At 46.7% G+C, this 23,249-nt stretch overlaps 12 non-coding genes across 12 annotated transcripts; all 12 read right to left on the reverse strand.

Moving 5' to 3' along the window:
• Positions 1–159: 159 nt before the first annotated feature.
• Positions 160–231, reverse strand: trnad-guc (transfer RNA aspartic acid (anticodon GUC)). The gene has a single exon. It is a non-coding gene; the product is annotated as a tRNA-Asp (tRNA).
• Positions 232–7,496: 7,265 nt separating this feature from the next.
• trnae-uuc (transfer RNA glutamic acid (anticodon UUC)) lies at positions 7,497–7,568 on the reverse strand. The gene has a single exon. It is a non-coding gene; the product is annotated as a tRNA-Glu (tRNA).
• A 694-nt stretch (positions 7,569–8,262) lies between these two features.
• Positions 8,263–8,334, reverse strand: trnad-guc (transfer RNA aspartic acid (anticodon GUC)). The gene has a single exon. It is a non-coding gene; the product is annotated as a tRNA-Asp (tRNA).
• A 3,213-nt stretch (positions 8,335–11,547) lies between these two features.
• On the reverse strand, positions 11,548–11,619 carry trnae-uuc (transfer RNA glutamic acid (anticodon UUC)). Its single transcript has one exon. It is a non-coding gene; the product is annotated as a tRNA-Glu (tRNA).
• A 694-nt stretch (positions 11,620–12,313) lies between these two features.
• trnad-guc (transfer RNA aspartic acid (anticodon GUC)) lies at positions 12,314–12,385 on the reverse strand. Its single transcript has one exon. It is a non-coding gene; the product is annotated as a tRNA-Asp (tRNA).
• Positions 12,386–14,343: 1,958 nt separating this feature from the next.
• trnad-guc (transfer RNA aspartic acid (anticodon GUC)) lies at positions 14,344–14,415 on the reverse strand. The gene has a single exon. It is a non-coding gene; the product is annotated as a tRNA-Asp (tRNA).
• Positions 14,416–16,361: 1,946 nt separating this feature from the next.
• trnad-guc (transfer RNA aspartic acid (anticodon GUC)) lies at positions 16,362–16,433 on the reverse strand. Its single transcript has one exon. It is a non-coding gene; the product is annotated as a tRNA-Asp (tRNA).
• A 1,194-nt stretch (positions 16,434–17,627) lies between these two features.
• On the reverse strand, positions 17,628–17,699 carry trnae-uuc (transfer RNA glutamic acid (anticodon UUC)). Its single transcript has one exon. It is a non-coding gene; the product is annotated as a tRNA-Glu (tRNA).
• A 704-nt stretch (positions 17,700–18,403) lies between these two features.
• trnad-guc (transfer RNA aspartic acid (anticodon GUC)) lies at positions 18,404–18,475 on the reverse strand. Its single transcript has one exon. It is a non-coding gene; the product is annotated as a tRNA-Asp (tRNA).
• Positions 18,476–20,427: 1,952 nt separating this feature from the next.
• Positions 20,428–20,499, reverse strand: trnad-guc (transfer RNA aspartic acid (anticodon GUC)). Its single transcript has one exon. It is a non-coding gene; the product is annotated as a tRNA-Asp (tRNA).
• A 1,194-nt stretch (positions 20,500–21,693) lies between these two features.
• trnae-uuc (transfer RNA glutamic acid (anticodon UUC)) lies at positions 21,694–21,765 on the reverse strand. Its single transcript has one exon. It is a non-coding gene; the product is annotated as a tRNA-Glu (tRNA).
• A 704-nt stretch (positions 21,766–22,469) lies between these two features.
• Positions 22,470–22,541, reverse strand: trnad-guc (transfer RNA aspartic acid (anticodon GUC)). The gene has a single exon. It is a non-coding gene; the product is annotated as a tRNA-Asp (tRNA).
• Between the last annotated feature and the right edge of the window lie 708 nt (positions 22,542–23,249).

Raw genomic sequence — 23,249 nt, forward strand, 5'->3', positions numbered from 1 at the left:
GAGAACACTCTACTAACGAGGAACTGGTGCAGGGAGTTGTTATAAATTTCGTCATGTTCATATTTTAAAATTATTTTCGTTCATTTTGTTCTATTCAACTTTTCCCAGGGTCTTTTTAAGGAGCTGCCCAAAGGTTTAAAATTGGGGATGTTAAAAATTCTCCCCGTCGGGGAATTGAACCCCGGTCTCCCGCGTGACAGGCGGGGATACTCACCACTATACTAACGAGGAACTGAAAAGTGCCGAATCTGTCAGAGCAAAAATCGACCTGTGAACAGAGGGACAGAGGCAGAAGGGACAGAAATAAGAATAGAAGGAATAGGAGCAGGAGTGGGCCATTCGGCCCCTCGAACCTGCCCCGCCATTCAATAAGATCATGGCTGATCAGATCTTCTACTCAACGCCACTTTCCTGCCCGCTCCCCATAACCCTTGACTCCACTGCAGCTCAAATATATGTCTATCTCCACCTTGAATATATTCAGTGGCTCCGCCTCCACAGCTCTCTGGGGTAGAGGATTCCAAAGATTCACGACATTCTGAGAGAAGAAATTCCTCCTCATCTCCGTTTTAAATGGGCGACCGGATATCCTGGAGCTTTGCCCCCTAGTTGTAGATTCCCCCAGGAGGGGAAACGTCCTCCCTGCATCTATCCTGTCAAGCACCCTCAGAATCCTATACAGAGAGAGACAGGGACAAAGAGGGAGACAAAGATAGACATACAGAGCGAGACAGTCAGTTTGACGTCTTGCAGAGTGGTCCGAGGGATAAGGAACTTCAGTTATGTTGAGAGTTTGTGATTGTTTTCCTCAGACGGTTAAGAGGAAATTTAATAAGAGGCTTTCAAAATTACAAGGGGATTTGATTGAGGTAATAAGGAGAAACGCTTGCCAGTTGCAGGTATGACGGTAACCAGAGGAGACCAATTGAAGATAGCAGAATGGGGAGAATTGTATTACGCAGCAAGGGCTCAGGCCTACTGAATATCTTACTGCTTAGAAATGTTATCACGGCCCAACTCTCTCTCACTAAAGTCTTGCACACGTTGCTAACTTTCAAATGTTGCATTCTTCAAACTGGCGTTGAGTTGATTGATAGCCGTGCTGTGATAAGCTAAGTTTGTTAGGGGGGTGCAGCCTGCAAGAAAATACATGGAAGTTTGATAATAACCGTGACTGTTCTGACACTGTCAGCTGCAGTTAAATGTGGGCATGTACACGTTTAAATTGTCTCGTCCCAAATGTAATTTCCTGCTGACTTTGAAACAGCAGGCATTTTACAAAAGGCAAGGAAGTGCATTGTGTACCTGTTGAGGCAGCAGCAGTGTTGAAATTGCAAAGGTTGATCAGGAGCAGGCATTGCTTCGCGCGGGTGCATTGATTGGAGGCATTTCAAACAGCCTCAAAACGCACTGTTCCCTAATCGGGAATCGAACCCGGGCCGCGGCAGTGAAAGCGCCGAATCTTAACCACTAGACCACCAGGGAAGCTGCAAAAAGCTGCAAGAAGCTGCCTGCCAGCAAGCAGAGCAACGCAGACTTTCCTCCTTGCTGCTTTGAAATTCAGATCACTTTCACGCCAGGCAAACTTTTCGTACAAGATGACATCTTTTAGACGAGAACACAAAGGACATGTTCACTAAGCCACAGCATCAAGTGCGGGAAGAGGTCCATTTGCCATATATTACCTTCTATGCTTTTCTCAGAGACAGAGGCATAAAGTCAGAGAGAAGCCGTCGGAGAAGTGAAAACTGAACATCATAATACCCACGACATTGTCCAGGAAATGGTTATGCAGTGCTTGAGACAAAGCAGCAAACACACACAAAATACCCGTATGTGCTCTCTTTGTGTGGGTATGTCTCAGATATCCATCTCAGTGTCATGCATTCATGGAGGCTGGCAGCACGGTGGGAGGCCATTCGGCCAATCGTGCCTGTGCTGTCTCTTTGAAAGAGCAGTCGTGCTTTCTCCCGCTGTTATCTCATTTTCTCTCTCCCTCCTCAGAGCCCCACACAACAGGCAAACAGAAGGAGAACACTCCACTAACGAGGAACTGGTGCAGGGAGTTGTTATAAATTTCGTCATGTACATATTTTAAAATTATTTTCGTTCATTTTGTTCTATTCAACTTTTCCCAGGGTCTTTTTAAGGAGCTGCCCAAAGGTTTAAAATTGGGGATGTTAAAAATTCTCCCCTTCGGGGAATTGAACCCCGGTCTCCCGCGTGACAGGCGGGGATACTCACCACTATACTAACGAGGAACTGAAAGGTGCCGAATCTGTCAGAGCAAAAATCGACCTGTGAGCAGAGGGACAGAGGCAGAAGGGACAGAAATAAGAACAGAAGGAATAGGAGCAGGAGTGGGCCATTCGGCCCCTCGAGCCTGCCCCGCCATTCAATAAGATCATGGCTGATCAGATCTTGTACTCAACGCCACTTTCCTGCCCGCTCCCCATAACCCTTGACTCCACTGCAGCTCAAATATATGTCTATCTCCACCTTGAATATATTCAGTGGCTCCGCCTCCACAGCTCTCTGGGGTAGAGGATTCCAAAGATTCACGACATTCTGAGAGAACAAATTCCTCCTCATCTCCGTTTTAAATGGGCGACCGGATATCCTGGAGCTTTGCCCCCTAGTTGTAGATTCCCCCAGGAGGGGAAACGTCCTCCCTGCATCTATCCTGTCAAGCACCCTCAGAATCCTATACAGAGAGAGACAGGGACAAAAAGGGAGACAAAGATAGACATACAGAGCGAGACAGTCAGTTTGACGTCTTGCAGAGTGGTCCGAGGGATAAGGAACTTCAGTTATGTTGAGAGTTTGTGATTGTTTTCCTCAGACGGTTAAGAGGAAATTTAATAAGAGGCTTTCAAAATTACAAGGGGATTTGATTGAGGTAATAAGGAGAAACGCTTGCCAGTTGCAGGTATGACGGTAACCAGAGGAGACCAATTGAAGATAGCAGAATGGGGAGAATTGTATTACGCAGCAAGGGCTCAGGCCTACTGAATATCTTACTGCTTAGAAATGTTATCACGGCCCAACTCTCTCTCATAAAGTCTTGCACACGTTGCTAACTTTCAAATGTTGCATTCTTCAAACTGGCGTTGAGTTGATTGATAGCCGTGCTGTGATAAGCTAAGTTTGTTAGGGGGGTGCAGCCTGCAAGAAAATACATGGAAGTTTGATAATAACCGTGACTGTTCTGACACTGTCAGCTGCAGTTAAATGTGGGCATATACGCGTTTAAATTGTCTCGTCCCAAATGTAATTTCCTGCTGACTTTAAAACAGCAGGCATTTTACAAAAGGCAAGGAAGTGCATTGTGTACCTGTTGAGGCATCAGCAGTGTTGAAATTGCTAAAGGTTGATCAGGAGCAGACATTGCTTCGCGCGGGTGCATTGATTGGAGGCATTTCAAACAGCCTCAAAACGCACTGTTCCCTAACCGGGAATCGAACACGGGCCGCGGCGGTGAAAGCGCCGAATCCTAACCACTAGACCACCAGGGAAGCTGCAAGAAGCTGCCTGCCAGCAAGCAGAGCAACGCAGACTTTCCTCCTTGCTGCTTTGAAAGTCAGATCACTTTCACGCCAGGCAAACTTTTCGGACAAGATGACATCTTTTAGACGAGAACACAAAGGACATGTTCACTAAGCCACAGCATCAAGTGCGGGAAGGGGTCCATTTGCCATATATTTCCTTCTATGCTTTTCTCAGAGACAGAGGCATAAAGTCAGAGAGAAGCCGTCGGGGAAGTGAAAACTGAACATCATAATATCCACGACATTGTCGAGGAAATGGTTATGCAGTGCTTGAGACAAAGCAGCAAACACACACAAAATACCCGTATGTGCTCTCTTTGTGTGGGTATGTCTCAGATATCCATCTCAGTGTCATGCATTCATGGAGGCTGGCAGCACGGTGGGAGGCCATTCGGCCAATCGTGCCTGTGCTGTCTCTTTGAAAGAGCAGTCGTGCTTTCTCCCGCTGTTATCTCATTTTCTCTCTCCCTCCTCTGAGCCCCACACAACAGGCAAACAGAAGGAGAACACTCTACTAACGAGGAACTGGTGCAGGGAGTTGTTATAAATTTCGTCATGTACATATTTTAAAATTATTTTCGTTCATTTTGTTCTATTCAACTTTTCCCAGGGTCTTTTTAAGGAGCTGCCGAAAGGTTTAAAATTGGGGATGTTAAAAATCCTCCCCGTCGGGGAATTGAACCCCGGTCTCCCGCGTGACAGGCGGGGATACTCCCCACTATACTAACGAGGAACTGAAAGGTGCCGAATCTCTCAGAGCAAAAATCGACCTGTGAACAGAGGGACAGAGGCAGAAGGGACAGAAATAAGAACAGAAGGAATAGGAGCAGGAGTGGGCCATTCGGCCCCTCGAACCTGCCCCGCCATTCAATAAGATCATGGCTGATCAGATCTTGTACTCAACGCCACTTTCCTGCCCGCTCCCCATAACCCTTGACTCCACTGCAGCTCAAATATATGTCTATCTCCACCTTGAATATATTCAGTGGCTCCGCCTCCACAGCTCTCTGGGGTAGAGGATTCCAAACATTCACGTCATTCTGAGAGAACAAATTCCTCCTCATCTCCGTTTTAAATGGGCGACCGGATATCCTGGAGCTTTGCCCCCTAGTTGTAGATTCCCCCAGGAGGGGAAACATCCTCCCTGCATCTATCCTGTCAAGCACCCTCAGAATCCTATACAGAGAGAGACAGGGACAAAGAGGGAGACAAAGATAGACATACAGAGCGAGACGGTCAGTTTGACGTCTTGCAGAGTGGTCCGAGGGATAAGGAACTTCAGTTATGTTGAGAGTTTGTGATTGTTTTCCTCAGACGGTTAAGAGGAAATTTAATAAGAGGCTTTCAAAATTACAAGGGGATTTGATTGAGGTAATAAGGAGAAACGCTTGCCAGTGGCAGGTATGACGGTAACCAGAGGAGACCAATTGAAGATAGCAGAATCAGTATGGGGAGAATTGTATTACGCAGCAAGGGCTCAGGCCTACTGAATATCTTACTGCTTAGAAATGTTATCACGGCCCAACTCTCTCTCACTAAAGTCTTGCACACGTTGCTAACTTTCAAATGTTGCATTCTTCAAACTGGCTTTGAGTTGATTGATAGCCGTGCTGTGATAAGCTATGTTTGTTAGGGGGGTGCAGCCTGCAAGAAAATACATGGAAGTTTGATAATAACAGTGACTGTTCTGACACTGTCAGCTGCAGTTAAATCTGGGCATGTACACGTTTAAATTGTCTCGTCCCAAATGTAATTTCCTGCTGACTTTGAAACAGCAGGCATTTTACAAAAGGCAAGGAAGTGCATTGCGCACCTGTTGAGGCATCAGCAGTGTTGAAATTGCAAAGGTTGATCAGGAGCAGACATTGCTTCGCGCGGGTGCATTGATTGGAGGCATTTCAAACAGCCTCAAAACGCACTGTTCCCTAACCGGGAATCGAACACGGGCCGCGGCGGTGAAAGCGCCGAATCCTAACCACTAGACCACCAGGGAAGCTGCAAGAAGCTGCCTGCCAGCAAGCAGAGCAACGCAGACTTTCCTCCTTGCTGCTTTGAAATTCAGATCACTTTCACGCCAGGCAAACTTTTCGTACAAGTTGACATCTTTTAGACGAGAACACAAAGGACATGTTCACTAAGCCACAGCATCAAGTGCGGGAAGGGGTCCATTTGCCATATATTACCTTCTATGCTTTTCTCAGAGACAGAGGCATAAAGTCAGAGAGAAGCCGTCGGGGAAGTGAAAACTGAAAATCATAATATCCACGACATTGTCCAGGAAATGGTTATGCAATGCTTGAGACAAAGCAGCAAACACACACAAAATACCCGTATGTGCTCTCTTTGTGTGGGTATGTCTCAGATATCCATCTCAGTGTCATGCATTCATGGAGGCTGGCAGCACGGTGGGAGGCCATTCGGCCAATCGTGCCTGTGCTGTCTCTTTGAAAGAGCAGTCGTGCTTTCTCCCGCTGTTATCTCATTTTCTCTCTCCCTCCTCAGAGCCCCACACAACAGGCAAACAGAAGGAGAACACTCTACTAACGAGGAACTGGTGCAGGGAGTTGTTATAAATTTCGTCATGTACATATTTTAAAATTATTTTCGTTCATTTTGTTCTATTCAACTTTTCCCAGGGTCTTTTTAAGGAGCTGCCCAAAGGTTTAAAATTGGGGATGTTAAAAATTCTCCCCGTCGGGGAATTGAACCCCTGTCTCCCGCGTGACAGGCGGGGATACTCGCCACTATACTAACGAGGAACTGAAAGGTGCCGAATCTGTCAGAGCAAAAATCGACCTGTGAACAGAGGGACAGAGGCAGAAGGGACAGAAATAAGAACAGAAGGAATAGGAGCAGGAGTGGGCCATTCGGCCCCTCGAGCCTGCCCCGCCATTCAATAAGATCATGGCTGATCAGATCTTGTACTCAACGCCACTTTCCTGCCCGCTCCCCATAACCCTTGACTCCACTGCAGCTCAAATATATGTCTATCTCCACCTTGAATATATTCAGTGGCTCCGCCTCCACAGCTCTCTGGGGTAGAGGATTCCAAAGATTCACGACATTCTGAGAGAAGAAATTCCTCCTCATCTCCGTTTTAAATGGGCGACCGGATATCCTGGAGCTTTGCCCCCTAGTTGTAGATTCCCCCAGGAGGGGAAACGTCCTCCCTGCATCTATCCTGTCAAGCACCCTCAGAATCCTATACAGAGAGAGACAGGGACAAAGAGGGAGACAAAGATAGACATACAGAGCGAGACAGTCAGTTTGACGTCTTGCAGAGTGGTCCGAGGGATAAGGAACTTCAGTTATGTTGAGAGTTTGTGATTGTTTTCCTCAGACGGTTAAGAGGAAATTTAATAAGAGGCTTTCAAAATTACAAGGGGATTTGATTGAGGTAATAAGGAGAAACGCTTGCCAGTGGCAGGTATGACGGTAACCAGAGGAGACCAATTGAAGATAGCAGAATCAGTATGGGGAGAATTGTATTACGCAGCAAGGGCTCAGGCCTACTGAATATCTTACTGCTTAGAAATGTTATCACGGCCCAACTCTCTCTCACTAAAGTCTTGCACACGTTGCTAACTTTCAAATGTTGCATTCTTCAAACTGGCGTTGAGTTGATTGATAGCCGTGCTGTGATAAGCTAAGTTTGTTAGGGGGGTGCAGCCTGCAAGAAAATACATGGAAGTTTGATAATAACCGTGACTGTTCTGACACTGTCAGCTGCAGTTAAATGTGGGCATATACGCGTTTAAATTGTCTCGTCCCAAATGTAATTTCCTGCTGACTTTGAAACAGCAGGCATTTTACAAAAGGCAAGGAAGTGCATTGTGTACCTGTTGAGGCATCAGCAGTGTTGAAATTGCTAAAGGTTGATCAGGAGCAGACATTGCTTCGCGCGGGTGCATTGATTGGAGGCATTTCAAACAGCCTCAAAACGCACTGTTCCCTAACCGGGAATCGAACCCGGGCCGCGGCGGTGAAAGCGCCGAATCCTAACCACTAGACCACCAGGGAAGCTGCAAGAAGCTGCCTGCCAGCAAGCAGAGCAACGCAGACTTTCCTCCTTGCTGCTTTGAAAGTCAGATCACTTTCACGCCAGGCAAACTTTTCGGACAAGATGACATCTTTTAGACGAGAACACAAAGGACATGTTCACTAAGCCACAGCATCAAGTGCGGGAAGGGGTCCATTTGCCATATATTTCCTTCTATGCTTTTCTCAGAGACAGAGGCATAAAGTCAGAGAGAAGCCGTCGGGGAAGTGAAAACTGAACATCATAATATCCACGACATTGTCCAGGAAATGGTTATGCAGTGCTTGAGACAAAGCAGCAAACACACACAAAATACCCGTATGTGCTCTCTTTGTGTGGGTATGTCTCAGATATCCATCTCAGTGTCATGCATTCATGGAGGCTGGCAGCACGGTGGGAGGCCATTCGGCCAATCGTGCCTGTGCTGTCTCTTTGAAAGAGCAGTCGTGCTTTCTCCCGCTGTTATCTCATTTTCTCTCTCCCTCCTCAGTGCCCCACACAACAGGCAAACAGAAGGAGAACACTCTACTAACGAGGAACTGGTGCAGGGAGTTGTTATAAATTTCGTCATGTTCATATTTTAAAATTATTTTCGTTCATTTTGTTCTATTCAACTTTTCCCAGGGTCTTTTTAAGGAGCTGCCCAAAGGTTTAAAATTGGGGATGTTAAAAATTCTCCCCGTCGGGGAATTGAACCCCGGTCTCCCGCGTGACAGGCGGGGATACTCACCACTATACTAACGAGGAACTGAAAAGTGCCGAATCTGTCAGAGCAAAAATCGACCTGTGAACAGAGGGACAGAGGCAGAAGGGACAGAAATAAGAATAGAAGGAATAGGAGCAGGAGTGGGCCATTCGGCCCCTCGAACCTGCCCCGCCATTCAATAAGATCATGGCTGATCAGATCTTCTACTCAACGCCACTTTCCTGCCCGCTCCCCATAACCCTTGACTCCACTGCAGCTCAAATATATGTCTATCTCCACCTTGAATATATTCAGTGGCTCCGCCTCCACAGCTCTCTGGGGTAGAGGATTCCAAAGATTCACGACATTCTGAGAGAAGAAATTCCTCCTCATCTCCGTTTTAAATGGGCGACCGGATATCCTGGAGCTTTGCCCCCTAGTTGTAGATTCCCCCAGGAGGGGAAACGTCCTCCCTGCATCTATCCTGTCAAGCACCCTCAGAATCCTATACAGAGAGAGACAGGGACAAAGAGGGAGACAAAGATAGACATACAGAGCGAGACAGTCAGTTTGACGTCTTGCAGAGTGGTCCGAGGGATAAGGAACTTCAGTTATGTTGAGAGTTTGTGATTGTTTTCCTCAGACGGTTAAGAGGAAATTTAATAAGAGGCTTTCAAAATTACAAGGGGATTTGATTGAGGTAATAAGGAGAAACGCTTGCCAGTTGCAGGTATGACGGTAACCAGAGGAGACCAATTGAAGATAGCAGAATGGGGAGAATTGTATTACGCAGCAAGGGCTCAGGCCTACTGAATATCTTACTGCTTAGAAATGTTATCACGGCCCAACTCTCTCTCACTAAAGTCTTGCACACGTTGCTAACTTTCAAATGTTGCATTCTTCAAACTGGCGTTGAGTTGATTGATAGCCGTGCTGTGATAAGCTAAGTTTGTTAGGGGGGTGCAGCCTGCAAGAAAATACATGGAAGTTTGATAATAACCGTGACTGTTCTGACACTGTCAGCTGCAGTTAAATGTGGGCATGTACACGTTTAAATTGTCTCGTCCCAAATGTAATTTCCTGCTGACTTTGAAACAGCAGGCATTTTACAAAAGGCAAGGAAGTGCATTGTGTACATGTTGAGGCAGCAGCAGTGTTGAAATTGCAAAGGTTGATCAGGAGCAGGCATTGCTTCGCGCGGGTGCATTGATTGGAGGCATTTCAAACAGCCTCAAAACGCACTGTTCCCTAATCGGGAATCGAACCCGGGCCGCGGCAGTGAAAGCGCCGAATCTTAACCACTAGACCACCAGGGAAGCTGCAAAAAGCTGCAAGAAGCTGCCTGCCAGCAAGCAGAGCAACGCAGACTTTCCTCCTTGCTGCTTTGAAATTCAGATCACTTTCACGCCAGGCAAACTTTTCGTACAAGATGACATCTTTTAGACGAGAACACAAAGGACATGTTCACTAAGCCACAGCATCAAGTGCGGGAAGAGGTCCATTTGCCATATATTACCTTCTATGCTTTTCTCAGAGACAGAGGCATAAAGTCAGAGAGAAGCCGTCGGGGAAGTGAAAACTGAACATCATAATACCCACGACATTGTCCAGGAAATGGTTATGCAGTGCTTGAGACAAAGCAGCAAACACACACAAAATACCCGTATGTGCTCTCTTTGTGTGGGTATGTCTCAGATATCCATCTCAGTGTCATGCATTCATGGAGGCTGGCAGCACGGTGGGAGGCCATTCGGCCAATCGTGCCTGTGCTGTCTCTTTGAAAGAGCAGTCGTGCTTTCTCCCGCTGTTATCTCATTTTCTCTCTCCCTCCTCAGAGCCCCACACAACAGGCAAACAGAAGGAGAACACTCCACTAACGAGGAACTGGTGCAGGGAGTTGTTATAAATTTCGTCATGTACATATTTTAAAATTATTTTCGTTCATTTTGTTCTATTCAACTTTTCCCAGGGTCTTTTTAAGGAGCTGCCCAAAGGTTTAAAATTGGGGATGTTAAAAATTCTCCCCGTCGGGGAATTAGAACCCCGGTCTCCCGCGTGACAGGCGGGGATACTCACCACTATACTAACGAGGAACTGAAAGGTGCCGAATCTGTCAGAGCAAAAATCGACCTGTGAACAGAGGGACAGAGGCAGAAGGGACAGAAATAAGAACAGAAGGAATAGGAGCAGGAGTGGGCCATTCGGCCCCTCGAGCCTGCCCCGCCATTCAATAAGATCATGGCTGATCAGATCTTGTACTCAACGCCACTTTCCTGCCCGCTCCCCATAACCCTTGACTCCACTGCAGCTCAAATATATGTCTATCTCCACCTTGAATATATTCAGTGGCTCCGCCTCCACAGCTCTCTGGGGTAGAGGATTCCAAAGATTCACGACATTCTGAGAGAACAAATTCCTCCTCATCTCCGTTTTAAATGGGCGACCGGATATCCTGGAGCTTTGCCCCCTAGTTGTAGATTCCCCCAGGAGGGGAAACGTCCTCCCTGCATCTATCCTGTCAAGCACCCTCAGAATCCTATACAGAGAGAGACAGGGACAAAGAGGGAGACAAAGATAGACATACAGAGCGAGACAGTCAGTTTGACGTCTTGCAGAGTGGTCCGAGGGATAAGGAACTTCAGTTATGTTGAGAGTTTGTGATTGTTTTCCTCAGACGGTTAAGAGGAAATTTAATAAGAGGCTTTCAAAATTACAAGGGGATTTGATTGAGGTAATAAGGAGAAACGCTTGCCAGTTGCAGGTATGACGGTAACCAGAGGAGACCAATTGAAGATAGCAGAATGGGGAGAATTGTATTACGCAGCAAGGGCTCAGGCCTACTGAATATCTTACTGCTTAGAAATGTTATCACGGCCCAACTCTCTCTCATAAAGTCTTGCACACGTTGCTAACTTTCAAATGTTGCATTCTTCAAACTGGCGTTGAGTTGATTGATAGCCGTGCTGTGATAAGCTAAGTTTGTTAGGGGGGTGCAGCCTGCAAGAAAATACATGGAAGTTTGATAATAACCGTGACTGTTCTGACACTGTCAGCTGCAGTTAAATGTGGGCATATACGCGTTTAAATTGTCTCGTCCCAAATGTAATTTCCTGCTGACTTTGAAACAGCAGGCATTTTACAAAAGGCAAGGAAGTGCATTGTGTACCTGTTGAGGCATCAGCAGTGTTGAAATTGCTAAAGGTTGATCAGGAGCAGACATTGCTTCGCGCGGGTGCATTGATTGGAGGCATTTCAAACAGCCTCAAAACGCACTGTTCCCTAACCGGGAATCGAACCCGGGCCGCGGCGGTGAAAGCGCCGAATCCTAACCACTAGACCACCAGGGAAGCTGCAAGAAGCTGCCTGCCAGCAAGCAGAGCAACGCAGACTTTCCTCCTTGCTGCTTTGAAAGTCAGATCACTTTCACGCCAGGCAAACTTTTCGGACAAGATGACATCTTTTAGACGAGAACACAAAGGACATGTTCACTAAGCCACAGCATCAAGTGCGGGAAGGGGTCCATTTGCCATATATTTCCTTCTATGCTTTTCTCAGAGACAGAGGCATAAAGTCAGAGAGAAGCCGTCGGGGAAGTGAAAACTGAACATCATAATATCCACGACATTGTCCAGGAAATGGTTATGCAGTGCTTGAGACAAAGCAGCAAACACACACAAAATACCCGTATGTGCTCTCTTTGTGTGGGTATGTCTCAGATATCCATCTCAGTGTCATGCATTCATGGAGGCTGGCAGCACGGTGGGAGGCCATTCGGCCAATCGTGCCTGTGCTGTCTCTTTGAAAGAGCAGTCGTGCTTTCTCCCGCTGTTATCTCATTTTCTCTCTCCCTCCTCAGTGCCCCACACAACAGGCAAACAGAAGGAGAACACTCTACTAACGAGGAACTGGTGCAGGGAGTTGTTATAAATTTCGTCATGTTCATATTTTAAAATTATTTTCGTTCATTTTGTTCTATTCAACTTTTCCCAGGGTCTTTTTAAGGAGCTGCCCAAAGGTTTAAAATTGGGGATGTTAAAAATTCTCCCCGTCGGGGAATTGAACCCCGGTCTCCCGCGTGACAGGCGGGGATACTCACCACTATACTAACGAGGAACTGAAAGGTGCCGAATCTGTCAGAGCAAAAATCGACCTGTGAACAGAGGGACAGAGGCAGAAGGGACAGAAATAAGAACAGAAGGAATAGGAGCAGGAGTGGGCCATTCGGCCCCTCGAACCTGCCCCGCCATTCAATAAGATCATGGCTGATCAGATCTTCTACTCAACGCCACTTTCCTGCCCGCTCCCCATAACCCTTGACTCCACTGCAGCTCAAATATATGTCTACCTCCACCTTGAATATATTCAGTGGCTCCGCCTCCACAGCTCTCTGGGGTAGAGGATTCCAAAGATTCACGACATTCTGAGAGAAGAAATTCCTCCCCATCTCCGTTTTAAATGGGCGACCGGATATCCTGGAGCTTTGCCCCCTAGTTGTAGATTCCCCCAGGAGGGGAAACGTCCTCCCTGCATCTATCCTGTCAAGCACCCTCAGAATCCTATACAGAGCGAGACAGGGACAAAGAGGGAGACAAAGATAGACATACAGAGCGAGGCAGTCAGTTTGACGTCTTGCAGAGTGGTCCGAGGGATAAGGAACTTCAGTTATGTTGAGAGTTTGTGATTGTTTTCCTCAGACGGTTAAGAGGAAATTTAATAAGAGGCTTTCAAAATTACAAGGGGATTTGATTGAGGTAATAAGGAGAAACGCTTCCCAGTTGCAGGTATGACGGTAACCAGAGGAGACCAATTGAAGATAGCAGAATGGGGAGAATTGTATTACGCAGCAAGGGCTCAGGCCTACTGAATATCTTACTGCTTAGAAATGTTATCACGGCCCAACTCTCTCTCACTAAAGTCTTGCACACGTTGCTAACTTTCAAATGTTGCATTCTTCAAACTGGCGTTGAGTTGATTGATAGCCGTGCTGTGATAAGCTATGTTTGTTAGGGGGGTGCAGCCTGCAAGAAAGTACATGGAAGTTTGATAATAACCGTGACTGTTCTGACACTGTCAGCTGCAGTTAAATGTGGGCATGTACACGTTTAAATTGTCTCGTCCCAAATGTAATTTCCTGCTGACTTTGAAACAGCAGGCATTTTACAAAAGGCAAGGAAGTGCATTGTGTACCTGTTGAAGCAGCAGCAGTGTTGAAATTGCAAAGGTTGATCAGGAGCAGGCATTGCTTCGCGCGGGTGCATTGATTGGAGGCATTTCAAACAGCCTCAAAACGCACTATTCCCTAATCGGGAATCGAACCCGGGCCGCGGCAGTGAAAGCGCCGAATCTTAACCACTAGACCACCAGGGAAGCTGCAAAAAGCTGCAAGAAGCTGCCTGCCAGCAAGCAGAGCAACGTAGACTTTCCTCCTTGCTGCTTTGAAATTCAGATCACTTTCACGCCAGGCAAACTTTTCGTACAAGATGACATCTTTTAGACGAGAACACAAAGGACATGTTCACTTAGCCACAGCATCAAGTGCGGGAAGGGGTCCATTTGCCATATATTACCTTCTATGCTTTTCTCAGAGACAGAGGCATAAAGTCAGAGAGAAGCCGTCGGGGAAGTGAAAACTGAACATCATAATATCCACGACATTGTCCAGGAAATGGTTATGCAGTGCTTGAGACAAAGCAGCAAACACACACAAAATACCCGTATGTGCTCTCTTTGTGTGGGTATGTCTCAGATATCCATCTCAGTGTCATGCATTCATGGAGGCTGGCAGCACGGTGGGAGGCCATTCGGCCAATCGTGCCTGTGCTGTCTCTTTGAAAGAGCAGTCGTGCTTTCTCCCGCTGTTATCTCATTTTCTCTCTCCCTCCTCAGTGCCCCACACAACAGGCAAACAGAAGGAGAACACTCTACTAACGAGGAACTGGTGCAGGGAGTTGTTATAAATTTCGTCATGTACATATTTTAAAATTATTTTCGTTCATTTTGTTCTATTCAACTTTTCCCAGGGTCTTTTTAAGGAGCTGCCGAAAGGTTTAAAATTGGGGATGTTAAAAATCCTCCCCGTCGGGGAATTGAACCCCGGTCTCCCGCGTGACAGGCGGGGATACTCACCACTATACTAACGAGGAACTGAAAGGTGCCGAATCTCTCAGAGCAAAAATCGACCTGTGAACAGAGGGACAGAGGCAGAAGGGACAGAAATAAGAACAGAAGGAATAGGAGCAGGCCATTCGGCCCCTCGAACCTGCCCCGCCATTCAATAAGATCATGGCTGATCAGATCTTCTACTCAACGCCACTTTCCTGCCCGCTCCCCATAACCCTTGACTCCACTGCAGCTCAAATATATGTCTACCTCCACCTTGAATATATTCAGTGGCTCCGCCTCCACAGCTCTCTGGGGTAGAGGATTCCAAAGATTCACGACATTCTGAGAGAAGAAATTCCTCCTCATCTCCGTTTTAAATGGGCGACCGGAAATCCTGGAGCTTTGCCCCCGAGTTGTAGATTCCCCCAGGAGGGGAAACATCCTCCCTGCATCTATCCAGTCAAGCCACCTCAGAATCCTATACAGAGAGAGACAGGGACAAAGAGGGAGACAAAGATAGACATACAGAGCGAGACACTCAGTTTGACGTCTTGCAGAGTGGTCCGAGGGATAAGGAACTTCAGTGATGTTGAGAGTTTGTGATTGTTTTCCTCAGACGGTTAAGAGGAAATTTAATAAGAGGCTTTCAAAATTACAAGGGGATTTGATTGAGGTAATAAGGAGAAACGCTTGCCAGTGGCAGGTATGACGGTAACCAGAGGAGACCAATTGAAGATAGCAGAATCAGTATGGGGAGAATTGTATTACGCAGCAAGGGCTCAGGCCTACTGAATATCTTACTGCTTAGAAATGTTATCACGGCCCAACTCTCTCTCACTAAAGTCTTGCACACGTTGCTAACTTTCAAATGTTGCATTCTTCAAACTGGCGTTGAGTTGATTGATAACCGTGCTGTGATAAGCTAAGTTTGTTAGGGGTGCAGCCTGCAAGAATATACATGGAAGTTTGATAATAACCGTGACTGTTCTGACACTGTCAGCTGCAGTTAAATGTGGGCATATACGCGTTTAAATTGTCTCGTCCCAAATGTAATTTCCTGCTGACTTTGAAACAGCAGGCATTTTACAAAAGGCAAGGAAGTGCATTGTGTACCTGTTGAGGCATCAGCAGTGTTGAAATTGCTAAAGGTTGATCAGGAGCAGACATTGCTTCGCGCGGGTGCATTGATTGGAGGCATTTCAAACAGCCTCAAAACGCACTGTTCCCTAACTGGGAATCGAACCCGGGCCACGGCGGTGAAAGCGCCGAATCCTAACCACTAGACCACCAGGGAAGCTGCAAGAAACTGCCTGCCAGCAAGCAGAGCAACGCAGACTTTCGTCCTTGCTGCTTTGAAATTCAGATCACTTTAACGCCAGGCAAACTTTTCGTACAAGATGACATCTTTTAGACGAGAACACAAAGGACATGTTCACTAAGCCACAGCATCAAGTGCGGGAAGGCGTCCATTTGCCATATATTTCCTTCTATGCTTTTCTCAGAGACAGAGGCATAAAGTCAGAGAGAAGCCGTCGGGGAAGTGAAAACTGACATCATAATATCCACGACATTGTCGAGGAAATGGTTATGCAGTGCTTGAGACAAAGCAGCAAACACACACAAAATACCCGTATGTGCTCTCTTTGTGTGGGTATGTCTCAGATATCCATCTCAGTGTCATGCATTCATGGAGGCTGGCAGCACGGTGGGAGGCCATTCGGCCAATCGTGCCTGTGCTGTCTCTTTGAAAGAGCAGTCGTGCTTTCTCCCGCTGTTATCTCATTTTCTCTCTCCCTCCTCAGTGCCCCACACAACAGGCAAACAGAAGGAGAACACTCTACTAACGAGGAACTGGTGCAGGGAGTTGTTATAAATTTCGTCATGTACATATTTTAAAATTATTTTCGTTCATTTTGTTCTATTCAACTTTTCCCAGGGTCTTTTTAAGGAGCTGCCCAAAGGTTTAAAATTGGGGATGTTAAAAATTCTCCCCGTCGGGGAATTGAACCCCGGTCTCCCGCGTGACAGGCGGGGATACTCACCACTATACTAACGAGGAACTGAAAGGTGCCGAATCTGTCAGAGCAAAAATCGACCTGTGAACAGAGGGACAGAGGCAGAAGGGACAGAAATAAGAATAAGAACAGAAGGAATAGGAGCAGGAGTGGGCCATTCGGCCCCTCGAGCCTGCCCCGCCATTCAATAAGATCATGGCTGATCAGATCTTGTACTCAACGCCACTTTCCTGCCCGCTCCCCATAACCCTTGACTCCACTGCAGCTCAAATATATGTCTATCTCCACCTTGAATATATTCAGTGGCTCCACCTCCACAGCTCTCTGGGGTAGAGGATTCCAAAGATTCACGACATTCTGAGAGAACAAATTCCTCCTCATCTCCGTTTTAAATGGGCGACCGGATATCCTGGAGCTTTGCCCCCTAGTTGTAGATTCCCCCAGGAGGGGAAACATCCTCCCTGCATCTATCCTGTCAAGCACCCTCAGAATCCTATACAGAGAGAGACAGGGACAAAGAGGGAGACAAAGATAGACATACAGAGCGAGACAGTCAGTTTGACGTCTTGCAGAGTGGTCCGAGGGATAAGGAACTTCAGTTATGTTGAGAGTTTGTGATTGTTTTCCTCAGACGGTTAAGAGGAAATTTAATAAGAGGCTTTCAAAATTACAAGGGGATTTGATTGAGGTAATAAGGAGAAACGCTTGCCAGTCGCAGGTATGACGGTAACCAGAGGAGACCAATTGAAGATAGCAGAATCAGTATGGGGAGAATTGTATTACGCAGCAAGGGCTCAGGCCTACTGAATATCTTACTGCTTAGAAATGTTATCACGGCCCAACTCTCTCTCACTAAAGTCTTGCACACGTTGCTAACTTTCAAATGTTGCATTCTTCAAACTGGCGTTGAGTTGATTGATAGCCGTGCTGTGATAAGCTATGTTTGTTAGGGGGGTGCAGCCTGCAAGAAAATACATGGAAGTTTGATAATAACAGTGACTGTTCTGACACTGTCAGCTGCAGTTAAATGTGGGCATGTACACGTTTAAATTGTCTCGTCCCAAATGTAATTTCCTGCTGACTTTGAAACAGCAGGCATTTTACAAAAGGCAAGGAAGTGCATTGCGCACCTGTTGAGGCATCAGCAGCGTTGAAATTGCAAAGGTTGATCAGGAGCAGACATTGCTTCGCGCGGGTGCATTGATTGGAGGCATTTCAAACAGCCTCAAAACGCACTGTTCCCTAACCGGGAATCGAACCCGGGCCGCGGCGGTGAAAGCGCCGAATCCTAACCACTAGACCACCAGGGAAGCTGCAAGAAGCTGTAAGAAGCTGCCTGCCAACAAGCAGAGCAACGCAGACTTTCCTCCTTGCTGCTTTGAAATTCAGATCACTTTCACGCCAGGCAAACTTTTCGTACAAGATGACATCTTTTAGACGAGAACACAAAGGACATGTTCACTAAGCCACAGCATCAAGTGCGGGAAGGGGTCCATTTGCCATATATTTCCTTCTATGCTTTTCTCAGAGACAGAGGCATAAAGTCATAGAGAAGCCGTCGGGGAAGTGAAAACTGAACATCATAATATCCACGACATTGTCCAGGAAATGGTTATGCAGTGCTTGAGACAAAGCAGCAAACACACACAAAATACCCGTATGTGCTCTCTTTGTGTGGGTATGTCTCAGATATCCATCTCAGTGTCATGCATTCATGGAGGCTGGCAGCACGGTGGGAGGCCATTCGGCCAATCGTGCCTGTGCTGTCTCTTTGAAAGAGCAGTCGTGCTTTCTCCCGCTGTTATCTCATTTTCTCTCTCCCTCCTCAGTGCCCCACACAACAGGCAAACAGAAGGAGAACACTCTACTAACGAGGAACTGGTGCAGGGAGTTGTTATAAATTTCGTCATGTTCATATTTTAAAATTATTTTCGTTCATTTTGTTCTATTCAATTTTTCCCAGGGTCTTTTTAAGGAGCTGCCCAAAGGTTTAAAATTGGGGATGTTAAAAATTCTCCCCGTCGGGGAATTGAACCCCGGTCTCCCGCGTGACAGGCGGGGATACTCACCACTATACTAACGAGGAACTGAAAGGTGCCGAATCTGTCAAAGCAAAAATCGACCTTTGAACAGAGGGACAGAGGCAGAAGGGACAGAAATAAGAATAGAAGGAATAGGAGCAGGAGTGGGCCATTCGGCCCCTCGAACCTGCCCCGCCATTCAATAAGATCATGGCTGATCAGATCTTCTACTCAACGCCACTTTCCTGCCCGCTCCCCATAACCCTTGACTCCACTGCAGCTCAAATATATGTCTACCTCCACCTTGAATATATTCAGTGGCTCCGCCTCCACAGCTCTCTGGGGTAGAGGATTCCAAAGATTCACGACATTCTGAGAGAAGAAATTCCTCCTCATCTCCGTTTTAAATGGGCGACCGGAAATCCTGGAGCTTTGCCCCCGAGTTGTAGATTCCCCCAGGAGGGGAAACATCCTCCCTGCATCTATCCAGTCAAGCCACCTCAGAATCCTATACAGAGAGAGACAGGGACAAAGAGGGAGACAAAGATAGACATACAGAGCGAGACACTCAGTTTGACGTCTTGCAGAGTGGTCCGAGGGATAAGGAACTTCAGTGATGTTGAGAGTTTGTGATTGTTTTCCTCAGACGGTTAAGAGGAAATTTAATAAGAGGCTTTCAAAATTACAAGGGGATTTGATTGAGGTAATAAGGAGAAACGCTTGCCAGTGGCAGGTATGACGGTAACCAGAGGAGACCAATTGAAGATAGCAGAATCAGTATGGGGAGAATTGTATTACGCAGCAAGGGCTCAGGCCTACTGAATATCTTACTGCTTAGAAATGTTATCACGGCCCAACTCTCTCTCACTAAAGTCTTGCACACGTTGCTAACTTTCAAATGTTGCATTCTTCAAACTGGCGTTGAGTTGATTGATAACCGTGCTGTGATAAGCTAAGTTTGTTAGGGGTGCAGCCTGCAAGAATATACATGGAAGTTTGATAATAACCGTGACTGTTCTGACACTGTCAGCTGCAGTTAAATGTGGGCATATACGCGTTTAAATTGTCTCGTCCCAAATGTAATTTCCTGCTGACTTTGAAACAGCAGGCATTTTACAAAAGGCAAGGAAGTGCATTGTGTACCTGTTGAGGCATCAGCAGTGTTGAAATTGCTAAAGGTTGATCAGGAGCAGACATTGCTTCGCGCGGGTGCATTGATTGGAGGCATTTCAAACAGCCTCAAAACGCACTGTTCCCTAACTGGGAATCGAACCCGGGCCACGGCGGTGAAAGCGCCGAATCCTAACCACTAGACCACCAGGGAAGCTGCAAGAAACTGCCTGCCAGCAAGCAGAGCAACGCAGACTTTCGTCCTTGCTGCTTTGAAATTCAGATCACTTTAACGCCAGGCAAACTTTTCGTACAAGATGACATCTTTTAGACGAGAACACAAAGGACATGTTCACTAAGCCACAGCATCAAGTGCGGGAAGGCGTCCATTTGCCATATATTTCCTTCTATGCTTTTCTCAGAGACAGAGGCATAAAGTCAGAGAGAAGCCGTCGGGGAAGTGAAAACTGACATCATAATATCCACGACATTGTCGAGGAAATGGTTATGCAGTGCTTGAGACAAAGCAGCAAACACACACAAAATACCCGTATGTGCTCTCTTTGTGTGGGTATGTCTCAGATATCCATCTCAGTGTCATGCATTCATGGAGGCTGGCAGCACGGTGGGAGGCCATTCGGCCAATCGTGCCTGTGCTGTCTCTTTGAAAGAGCAGTCGTGCTTTCTCCCGCTGTTATCTCATTTTCTCTCTCCCTCCTCAGTGCCCCACACAACAGGCAAACAGAAGGAGAACACTCTACTAACGAGGAACTGGTGCAGGGAGTTGTTATAAATTTCGTCATGTACATATTTTAAAATTATTTTCGTTCATTTTGTTCTATTCAACTTTTCCCAGGGTCTTTTTAAGGAGCTGCCCAAAGGTTTAAAATTGGGGATGTTAAAAATTCTCCCCGTCGGGGAATTGAACCCCGGTCTCCCGCGTGACAGGCGGGGATACTCACCACTATACTAACGAGGAACTGAAAGGTGCCGAATCTGTCAGAGCAAAAATCGACCTGTGAACAGAGGGACAGAGGCAGAAGGGACAGAAATAAGAATAAGAACAGAAGGAATAGGAGCAGGAGTGGGCCATTCGGCCCCTCGAGCCTGCCCCGCCATTCAATAAGATCATGGCTGATCAGATCTTGTACTCAACGCCACTTTCCTGCCCGCTCCCCATAACCCTTGACTCCACTGCAGCTCAAATATATGTCTATCTCCACCTTGAATATATTCAGTGGCTCCACCTCCACAGCTCTCTGGGGTAGAGGATTCCAAAGATTCACGACATTCTGAGAGAACAAATTCCTCCTCATCTCCGTTTTAAATGGGCGACCGGATATCCTGGAGCTTTGCCCCCTAGTTGTAGATTCCCCCAGGAGGGGAAACATCCTCCCTGCATCTATCCTGTCAAGCACCCTCAGAATCCTATACAGAGAGAGACAGGGACAAAGAGGGAGACAAAGATAGACATACAGAGCGAGACAGTCAGTTTGACGTCTTGCAGAGTGGTCCGAGGGATAAGGAACTTCAGTTATGTTGAGAGTTTGTGATTGTTTTCCTCAGACGGTTAAGAGGAAATTTAATAAGAGGCTTTCAAAATTACAAGGGGATTTGATTGAGGTAATAAGGAGAAACGCTTGCCAGTCGCAGGTATGACGGTAACCAGAGGAGACCAATTGAAGATAGCAGAATCAGTATGGGGAGAATTGTATTACGCAGCAAGGGCTCAGGCCTACTGAATATCTTACTGCTTAGAAATGTTATCACGGCCCAACTCTCTCTCACTAAAGTCTTGCACACGTTGCTAACTTTCAAATGTTGCATTCTTCAAACTGGCGTTGAGTTGATTGATAGCCGTGCTGTGATAAGCTATGTTTGTTAGGGGGGTGCAGCCTGCAAGAAAATACATGGAAGTTTGATAATAACAGTGACTGTTCTGACACTGTCAGCTGCAGTTAAATGTGGGCATGTACACGTTTAAATTGTCTCGTCCCAAATGTAATTTCCTGCTGACTTTGAAACAGCAGGCATTTTACAAAAGGCAAGGAAGTGCATTGCGCACCTGTTGAGGCATCAGCAGCGTTGAAATTGCAAAGGTTGATCAGGAGCAGACATTGCTTCGCGCGGGTGCATTGATTGGAGGCATTTCAAACAGCCTCAAAACGCACTGTTCCCTAACCGGGAATCGAACCCGGGCCGCGGCGGTGAAAGCGCCGAATCCTAACCACTAGACCACCAGGGAAGCTGCAAGAAGCTGTAAGAAGCTGCCTGCCAACAAGCAGAGCAACGCAGACTTTCCTCCTTGCTGCTTTGAAATTCAGATCACTTTCACGCCAGGCAAACTTTTCGTACAAGATGACATCTTTTAGACGAGAACACAAAGGACATGTTCACTAAGCCACAGCATCAAGTGCGGGAAGGGGTCCATTTGCCATATATTTCCTTCTATGCTTTTCTCAGAGACAGAGGCATAAAGTCATAGAGAAGCCGTCGGGGAAGTGAAAACTGAACATCATAATATCCACGACATTGTCCAGGAAATGGTTATGCAGTGCTTGAGACAAAGCAGCAAACACACACAAAATACCCGTATGTGCTCTCTTTGTGTGGGTATGTCTCAGATATCCATCTCAGTGTCATGCATTCATGGAGGCTGGCAGCACGGTGGGAGGCCATTCGGCCAATCGTGCCTGTGCTGTCTCTTTGAAAGAGCAGTCGTGCTTTCTCCCGCTGTTATCTCATTTTCTCTCTCCCTCCTCAGTGCCCCACACAACAGGCAAACAGAAGGAGAACACTCTACTAACGAGGAACTGGTGCAGGGAGTTGTTATAAATTTCGTCATGTTCATATTTTAAAATTATTTTCGTTCATTTTGTTCTATTCAATTTTTCCCAGGGTCTTTTTAAGGAGCTGCCCAAAGGTTTAAAATTGGGGATGTTAAAAATTCTCCCCGTCGGGGAATTGAACCCCGGTCTCCCGCGTGACAGGCGGGGATACTCACCACTATACTAACGAGGAACTGAAAGGTGCCGAATCTGTCAAAGCAAAAATCGACCTTTGAACAGAGGGACAGAGGCAGAAGGGACAGAAATAAGAATAGAAGGAATAGGAGCAGGAGTGGGCCATTCGGCCCCTCGAACCTGCCCCGCCATTCAATAAGATCATGGCTGATCAGATCTTCTACTCAACGCCACTTTCCTGCCCGCTCCCCATAACCCTTGACTCCACTGCAGCTCAAATATATGTCTACCTCCACCTTGAATATATTCAGTGGCTCCGCCTCCACAGCTCTCTGGGGTAGAGGATTCCAAAGATTCACGACATTCTGAGAGAAGAAATTCCTCCTCATCTCCGTTTTAAATGGGCGACCGAATATCCTGGAGCTTTGCCCCCTAGTTGTAGATTCCCCCAGGAGGGGAAACATCCTCCCTGCATCTATCCTGTCAAGCACCCTCAGAATCCTATACAGAGAGAGACAGGGACAAAGAGGGAGACAAAGATAGACATACAGAGCGAGACACTCAGTTTGACGTCTTGCAGAGTGGTCCGAGGGATAAGGAACTTCAGTTATGTTGAGAGTTTGTGATTGTTTTCCTCAGACGGTTAAGAGGAAATTTAATAAGAGGCTTTCAAAATTACAAGGGGATTTGATTGAGGTAATAAGGAGAAACGCTTGCCAGTGGCAGGTATGACGGTAACCAGAGGAGACCAATTGAAGATAGCAGA

Source organism: Somniosus microcephalus, unplaced genomic scaffold (genome assembly GCF_052327205.1).
Source record: "Somniosus microcephalus isolate GS21.2 unplaced genomic scaffold, FLI_Smic_1.0 unresolved_chr5, whole genome shotgun sequence".
In the NCBI taxonomy this organism is placed as follows: Eukaryota; Metazoa; Chordata; class Chondrichthyes; order Squaliformes; family Somniosidae; genus Somniosus; species Somniosus microcephalus.